Source organism: Pantherophis guttatus, chromosome 7 (assembly GCF_059756535.1).
Source record: "Pantherophis guttatus breed Tessera chromosome 7, ASM5975653v1, whole genome shotgun sequence".
Classification (NCBI taxonomy): Eukaryota; Metazoa; Chordata; class Lepidosauria; order Squamata; family Colubridae; genus Pantherophis; species Pantherophis guttatus.
This window is the reverse complement of record NC_142069.1, coordinates 1,505,346-1,513,347: the sequence shown is the minus strand read 5'-3', so window position 1 is coordinate 1,513,347 and position 8,002 is coordinate 1,505,346.

The window sequence follows — 8,002 nt, the reverse complement described above, 5'->3', positions numbered from 1 at the left end:
AGAATGTCTAAGGACTTCTTTTCTTCCAGAGTAAAACCAGGGGTTTCCATAAGTGAGCATTTAATATCTTTAAACAAAATAAGAGCTGAGCTGCATTTGAGGGGGGAAGTGATTTCAGATCAAACAATGAAAAGTGTTATTATCAACTCACTTGATCCATCATGGGATAGTTTTATGTCACACTTAGACACCATCAATCTAGGATATTTGTCAATAGAAAGTCTGTCTAACAAATTGATAGCAGAAGACAATTCAAGAAAAAATCGTTATAGCAATCACACAGAACACAAACCTTTTAGGAAGGTAGCTTTCCAAGAAAAATATAATGAAACTTTTAAATGCCACAATTGTGGGTCCAGAGAACACAATAGAAGAGATTGCCCCAAAATTCCAAAGGGAAGACATAGGTCAGAATACAGGAATAAATACAATTATAGACAGTCTTCCACAGATAGACATAAATATAGAAGCCCACCAAATTACAGAGAAAGTAGAGGGGGCAGAGAAAATTCAAAAGAGAGAAAATCTGGTTCACTGAATGGACTAAATAAACAAGATAGCACTAAAACGCAACCAAATGAGAACAATAATTGGCTTATTGATTCTGGAGCAAGTAATCACACCACTAATAACAAAAATATATTGTCTTCATTTACAGAAGATAAGTTTGTAATAAAGGTAGCTAATCAAGAAAAAGTTCAAGTATTAGGCAGAGGGAATGTGACCTTGCCTGGTCTAGGAAAAATAGAGGGGGTATTGTTAATACCAGAAATACCTCATAACATACTAAGTGTCATAAAATTAAGCAGAGATTCTGACATCAATATAGTTTTCTCAAAGGGAAAAGCAACTTTAGAGAAGAATAAAACAAATGTAGGCACTGTGATGATTAAAGGAGGCCTACCCTATCTGATAACAAAAGAAAGATGGTTACATAACATTGATTCAAATATAGAAGATTGCATTGAGGCAGATGATGAAAATATTAGTAACAGTGACAATGATGAATGTAAAATATCTCATGATCACACAGATACACACAATGAGAAGAAACCAAAAATAGGTAAACCAATTCATGACGAGTGTGCTCATATCTTACATAGGAAGTTAGGACATGCAAGTTTTCCTGTAGTACAAAAAATGACTGAACACGCAGAAGGTGTCAAAATAAAAAATTGTGAAAATTATTTGGAATGCTCAGTATGTAAATCTACTAAATTAAAAACTAGTCCCAGGCCAAAAAAATCCACCAGATCAACTAACAAAATTTTTGACTTAGTACACATGGACTTAGTTGGTCCATTAACTCCATCAATCACTTATAGAAAACGTTACTTCCTAACAATAGTAGACGATTACAGTCGCTATGGTTTTGTTTACACATTAAAACACAAGGATGAAACCTTTCAAAAATTTAAGGAATTTTACAAACGCATAGAAACACAACATAATATCAGAATAAAACAAATTATGACAGATAGGGGATGTGAATTCATGTCTAAAGAATTCTCCCAATGGTTAAAGGATAGAGGAATGCTACATTACACGTCTAGTCCATTTTCTGCGTTCCAAAACGGGATTGCAGAGAGAAAAAATTCCACATTACAAACCATGATTAGATGCACATTAGAGGATGCTGGTTTAGGCAAACAATTTTGGTCAGAAGCCCTACATTATTCAAATTACACTCAAAATAGAACCTGGTCCAGTATTGTGAATAAGACACCATATGAGGTGATGTATAATAGGAAACCAAAATTAGCACACATGCACATATTTGGGGTCACTGCAGACGTACACATACCCAAACAATTGAGAAGAAAGGGAGAAAACGTATCCAGAAGATTAAGATTTATGGGATATGAAACTGGCACCAAAGGGTACAGATTCATTGATAATAATAATAAATTTATAGTTTCCAGAACAGCTGTGTTTCATGAACAGGCCAACTGGTCTAAATTACATCTTAATGAAATATTTCCGAATAAATGCAAGGATACCAAATCTAGTGAGGAAGGGACGATAGAAAATCAAAATATTAACAAAAATAAAAGCAAAACCAAAACATGGACAAATAGTCAACACAAAATAAAGACAGACACATTAACAAAAAAGGAAGCAAGATATTTGCATGACTACCATAGCAAACCAGAAAGAGCTATTAGGAACAACAGAAATCAAATACCAAATAAATACAAAGATTACATAATGCATATGGATGGTGAGCAAATAACACCTAATACATATGAGGAAGTATTAAAACTACCTCGTGAAGAAAAAGAAAAATGGGAACTAGCTATGAAAAAAGAGATGGAGAGTTTGCAAGGATTAAATGTATTCACACCTGCGATTGCACCCAAAGATAAAACAATTATTGGTACCAGGTGGATTTATAAAATTAAGAATCTAGAAGGAGGCAATACCTTATACAAAGCTAGATTGGTTGCACAAGGTTATGCACAAAAATATCCGGAGGACTATACTGACACATACTCCCCCACAGTAAGAACAGAGAGTGTTAAAACAGCTCTAGTAGTAGCATCCACACTCAATCTTGATGTATTTCAATATGACATACAGACTGCGTACCTACACGCAAAACTGGATAAGGAAATATACGTAAGAGCACCTCACAGTCAATACACCAATAAAAATGAAATTTGGCTATTGAACAAGAGTTTATACGGATTAAAGCAATCTGGCAAAAGATGGTACGATTGCTTGGTAAAAGTACTTAAAACCATGGATTTCAACGCTACCACTGCTGATAACTGTTTCTTTGTCAAAAAGAGTGATGATCACGTTGAGTTTGTATTGATTTATGTAGATGATATTTTATATATAGGAAAACATAGAGAGAGAAGAGAAATCTTTGTAAACAAGTTAAATGAACATTTCTCGTTGAAATCTCTAGGTAAAGTAAACAAATACCTTGGTGTACAAATTAACAAAACTAGAAGGGGATTCAAACTTACCCAGAAAGATAAGATTATCGAACTTCTAAACAAATGCAATTTAAACAATGCCAAACCCTGTGACACTCCTATGCAAACTGATTTCCTTAGAAATACTGATGAATCTTCCCCTGAATTCAAGGATAATACATTTTATAGATCAGTCATAGGTTCACTTCTTTATATATCTAATTGGACCAGGCCAGATATTGCATTACCACTCAATTTATTATCAAGGCACGTTAGTAAACCAACAATGTATCACTGGGAAGCTGTCAAAAGAATTTTAAGATATCTGAAAAGTACATTAGACTTTTGTCTAGTATTAGAGCCTAGTGATAATAAAGAACCAAGACTTACATGTTACGCAGATGCGGATTGGGCTGGAGATACATCATGCAGAAAAAGTACTTCTGGTTATATTTTTCTGTTAAATGACTGTCCAGTTTACTGGTACACTGGTAAACAAGAACTGGTAGCCACTTCAACCACAGAAGCGGAATATGTTTGTTTATCCAAAGCTGCAAATAACCTTGTATGGTTTAATGATTTAATTTCAGATGTTTGGAAAAAACCTGCTTTACCTTTTGTTATGCATGAAGACAATAAAGCGGCCATTGAAATATCTAGATCCGATGCCATTGGACAAAGATCCAGGCATATAGATATAAAATTTAAGCATGTGAGACAATTGTCTCAAGATGGATTTATCAAAGCAGTGCATTGCGATACCTCTGAACAATTAGCTGACATATTGACGAAGCCTTTACCTTCTAAACAGCACAAATACTTAACTTCCAAATTGTATGTCTTATATTGTCCTGAATCTGAATGTAATTGGTGTTGTATAGCGAACCGGCATTTAGAGGGGGATTTGTCAGATGTAAATGCCTTATTCCCTATTGTGTAAATAATGTATATATGGGGTATCAGGGGTTAACTTATTCTTTGTTTCTTAATGTATTCATAATTCACCACTCCTACTCTTGGCTCCACCCTTTGTATATATAAGGAGCCACCTTCACCATTTTCTTTGCTTCTATCTGTGAATATTCAGTGAATATAGAATGCCTACTATAATTAAAGAGAAATATATTTGAAACTCTAACTCTCATTATTATTATTGAGTCTGATCCTAAAAATATTGCCACAGAGAGAAAGAGAAAGAAAGAGAGAGACAGAAGGAGAGAAAGAGAAAGAGAAAGAAAGAGAGAGAGAGAGAGAGAGAGAGAGAGAAAGAGAAAGAGAGAAAGAGAGAAAGAGAAAGAGAAAGAGAGAAAGAGTGTCTAGCAATCAGGATGTAGCTTGTTTGCACAAAAGATCTTGATGGATTTACACTCTGCCAGGAGGGATGTCACCGAGACAATCTGACAGTTCGAATCGTTCCTTGAGGTCATCCAGCCCACCCCCTGCTCAGTGCAGCAATCCAAAGGAAGGAGCCCCAGATATGTGGCTCATTAGCCCCCACCCCTTGAGGGCATCCAGACAAGGGGAGTCCCCCCTCCACTTCCCCTGGGTCTCTTGGGGCTGCTGTTGTCAGGTTCATTTTCTCTTTTTGTGAGTGAAATTTCTCTAACTTTCCTTCAGGACCTGCAGGGATGAACAGCTCCCAGCATCCTCCCGGGGGGGGCGGGCTTTGCTCCGTTCCCACAATAGGCCAAGACCTCAACCCGGGTTAAGAAAAGGGACCGGATGCATTGTTCACACAATCTGCTGAATGAGTGGCTGAGTTTTCAAGGAACACCGAGGCACACAAGTGTTTTCACTGAGTCTCCCCTGCAAACTCCCTACAACACACTTTAACACAGAAACATAGAAAACTGACAGCCAAAAAAGACCTCGTGGTCCATCACAATTTATGTGATTTGATTTTATTTCTCAATTTTCTTTGGATGAGCAACTTTATCCCAGCCATGTTTAAATTCAGTTTCTGAGGATTGGCCCATCCTCTGTGCTAGATGCTGGTTGCAACCTTCGACTGCTCTTTCTGTGAAGTCCGACTTTCTAACATGGCTTCCCAACATCCCTCCTGTCCCTTTGACTTTATGTTTGTTGACCTCCATGTTCTTCTGTTTTGCTGAACCCAAGGAAAGAGAGAGAGACAGAGACAGACAGATAGAGAGACAGAGAGAGAGAGAGAAAGGTGGATCCTCTTTAAGTTTCTTCCTCTGACCATTAAGCTACTGAAGGCTCCTATCTTTCTTCTCTAGTGATTTCCTAGGGAACATCTCTTCCACCCTTTCACCAAGGTCACCCATGCATTCCATTGCAAGTACCAATTTCTCGATACTATAAGCAAAGAGAGAAGCAACCTAGAACTAAGGAGAAATTTCCTAACGCTGAGAGCAATCAACCAATTGATTGCTCTCAGAAGTTGTGAGTGTTCCATCACTGGAGGCTTCTAGAAGAGATTGGACAACCAGTTATCTGAAATGATGTCTCCTACTCAAGCAGTGGTTGGATTTCTGGAAGACTTCCAAAGTCCCTTCCAACTCTATTGTTCTATGTTCTATGAAATACACATAGAATAGAATAGAATAGAATAGAATAGGATAAGATAGGATAGGATAGGATTGGGTAGGGTAGGGTAGGGTAGGGTAGGGTAGGGTAGGGTAGGGTAGGGTAGAGTAGGGTAGGGTAGAGTAGAGTAGAGTAGGGTAGGGTAGGGTAGGGTAGGGTAGGGTAGGGTAGGGTAGGGTAGAGTAGGGTAGGGTAGGGTAGGGTAGGGTAGGGTAGGGTAGGGTAGGGTAGGGTAGAGCACAGCAGAGTAGAATAGAAATAATAATAGTAGAGTTGGAAGGGACCTTGGAGGACTTCTAGTCCACTCCCTGTTCAAGCAGGAGATCTTATATATTATTCCAGACAAATGGTTGCTCAAACTCTTTTTGAAAGCCTCCGGTGAAGGAGCACCCACAATTTCTGAAGGCAAGCTGAAGGTTGCCTTCAGAATTCTGCACTATGATCAGATACATTAAAAAAAAAATCATAGAATCATGGGACTGGTAGGGACCGTGGAGGTCATCTAGTCCAACCGCCGGCCCAAAGCAGTACTCCTTATATACCATTCCAGACAAGTGGTTGTTCAATCTTTTCTTGAAAATTTCTGGTGACAACCATTTGCAAGCACCGTGGCAATGTTACTGTTTCAAAAGTCATAATATCGACGATATTTTTTTAAAAATAGCCCAGTCTGAAAAAATTATGATGCATACTTGAGTTGAGGAAGTTGAAGTCCACAGGTCTTAATGTTGTCAAGTTTGCAATGATGTCAAATTTGTTGTCATGTTTTGACAAATACTGTTCTAATGAGCTCTCTTATCATTCTGCAATCCTCTTGCGAGGTTTATGACTTCATTATTATCCATGTTTTCTTTGAACTTTTTTGAACTATGAATATTCATCCCCAGAGTTCCAGTTTCTTGACCTATGATTCATGTGCCTGTATGAATCTGCAGAATGTTTCTTCCTTCGATTATTTCTTCATTTGAGTTTCACATTATTGCAGTTTATGGTAGTTTTTTTTTTTATCATCTTCAAGTATTCTAAAGACATGAACACGCTGGACTTTTCTTCTTATCAAGTTTCATTTATCAAGTTGACATTTGTTCTTTTCGTGTGAAATATTTTTAAATAAATATACACTGTGTGTGTTTATTATATGTACAGTACAGGGGTGAAATCCAGCAGGTTCTGACAGGTTCTGGAGAACCGGAAGCGGAAATTTTGAGTCGTTCGTAGAACCGGCGAATACCACCTCTGGCTGGCCCCAGAGTGGGGTGGGAATGGAGATTTTGCAATATCCTTCCCCCAGGAGTGGGAGGGAATGGGGATTTTGTAGTATCCTTCCCCTGTCACACACACCAAGTCCCACCAAGCCACACACACAGAACCAGTAGTAAAAAAAATTGGATTTCATCACTGGTACAGTAGTGGCCAAAATTGTGGAAACCTTTTGGGAAAAGTGTATTTGTGAGGTTTGCTGGCTAATAACAACACTTTTTGTGGGGGAGTTTCAAGATAATCCTATTCCACTGCTGGAACGGCCTGGGAATAGCCCAGACCTTCACCCAATGGAAAATCTATAGAGCCAACAAAAGAAACTTGCCAGTCAGAAGCAACCCAGCAATAAAACCCAGTTAATAGAAGCCATCATTCAATCTTGGTTTCACATGATAACAGCTGCAGAACTCAAAGACTTGGTTCACTCCATGGGAAGACGTTGTAAGGCTGTCATTCATGCTAAAGGTTACCCAACTAAGGATTAACTGACGTGGGGATCATTTTTGCATATCTCGTTTTTTTCTACGTGTTTCATTTTTCTTCTTTACACTGTAACTGCTATTCTAATAGCAATCCTTCATAAAAGTTATTGCATTACATTCTTGATTCAATTATCTTTCCATTGATATATAATTTTATGGTACTACTCTAAAAAAAAGTGGTGTTATTAGCTAGTTTTAGAAAATACACTTTCCCCAAAAGGTTTGCACAATTTTGGCCACTATTGTATATGTATGTGTTTATGTAGATACAGGTAATCCTAAATGTATGACAATTGAGCCCAAAATTTCGGTCGCTAAACGAGACAGCTGTTAATTGAGTTTTGCCCCATTTTATGACCTTTCACTTGCTAAGTGCATCACACAGTTGTGAAGTGAATCCAGCTTCCCCATTGTCTTTGCTAATCAGAAAGTCACAAAAGGGGATCATATGACCCCGGGACACCACAACCGTCACAAATATGAGTCAGTTGCCAAGTGTTCGAATTTTGGTCATGTGACCCTTGGGGATGCTGCAATGGTCATGTGAAAAATTGTCACTTTTTGGCTGCAACTTTGAACGGTCACTAAACGAACTGTTGTTAAGTCGAGGGTTACATGTGTGTATGTGAGTTTCTGTGTGTGTGTATTTGTCAATTTTTCTGGATTAGTTCATTTTTTCTGGATTATGAAGGTAATTTTATTGCATTCCTTGCCTCCAATTCATTAATGGGTTACGTTTTGGACAAGATCCTAGGCGGTAATTTTGTCTTCTTCCTGCCCAACCCT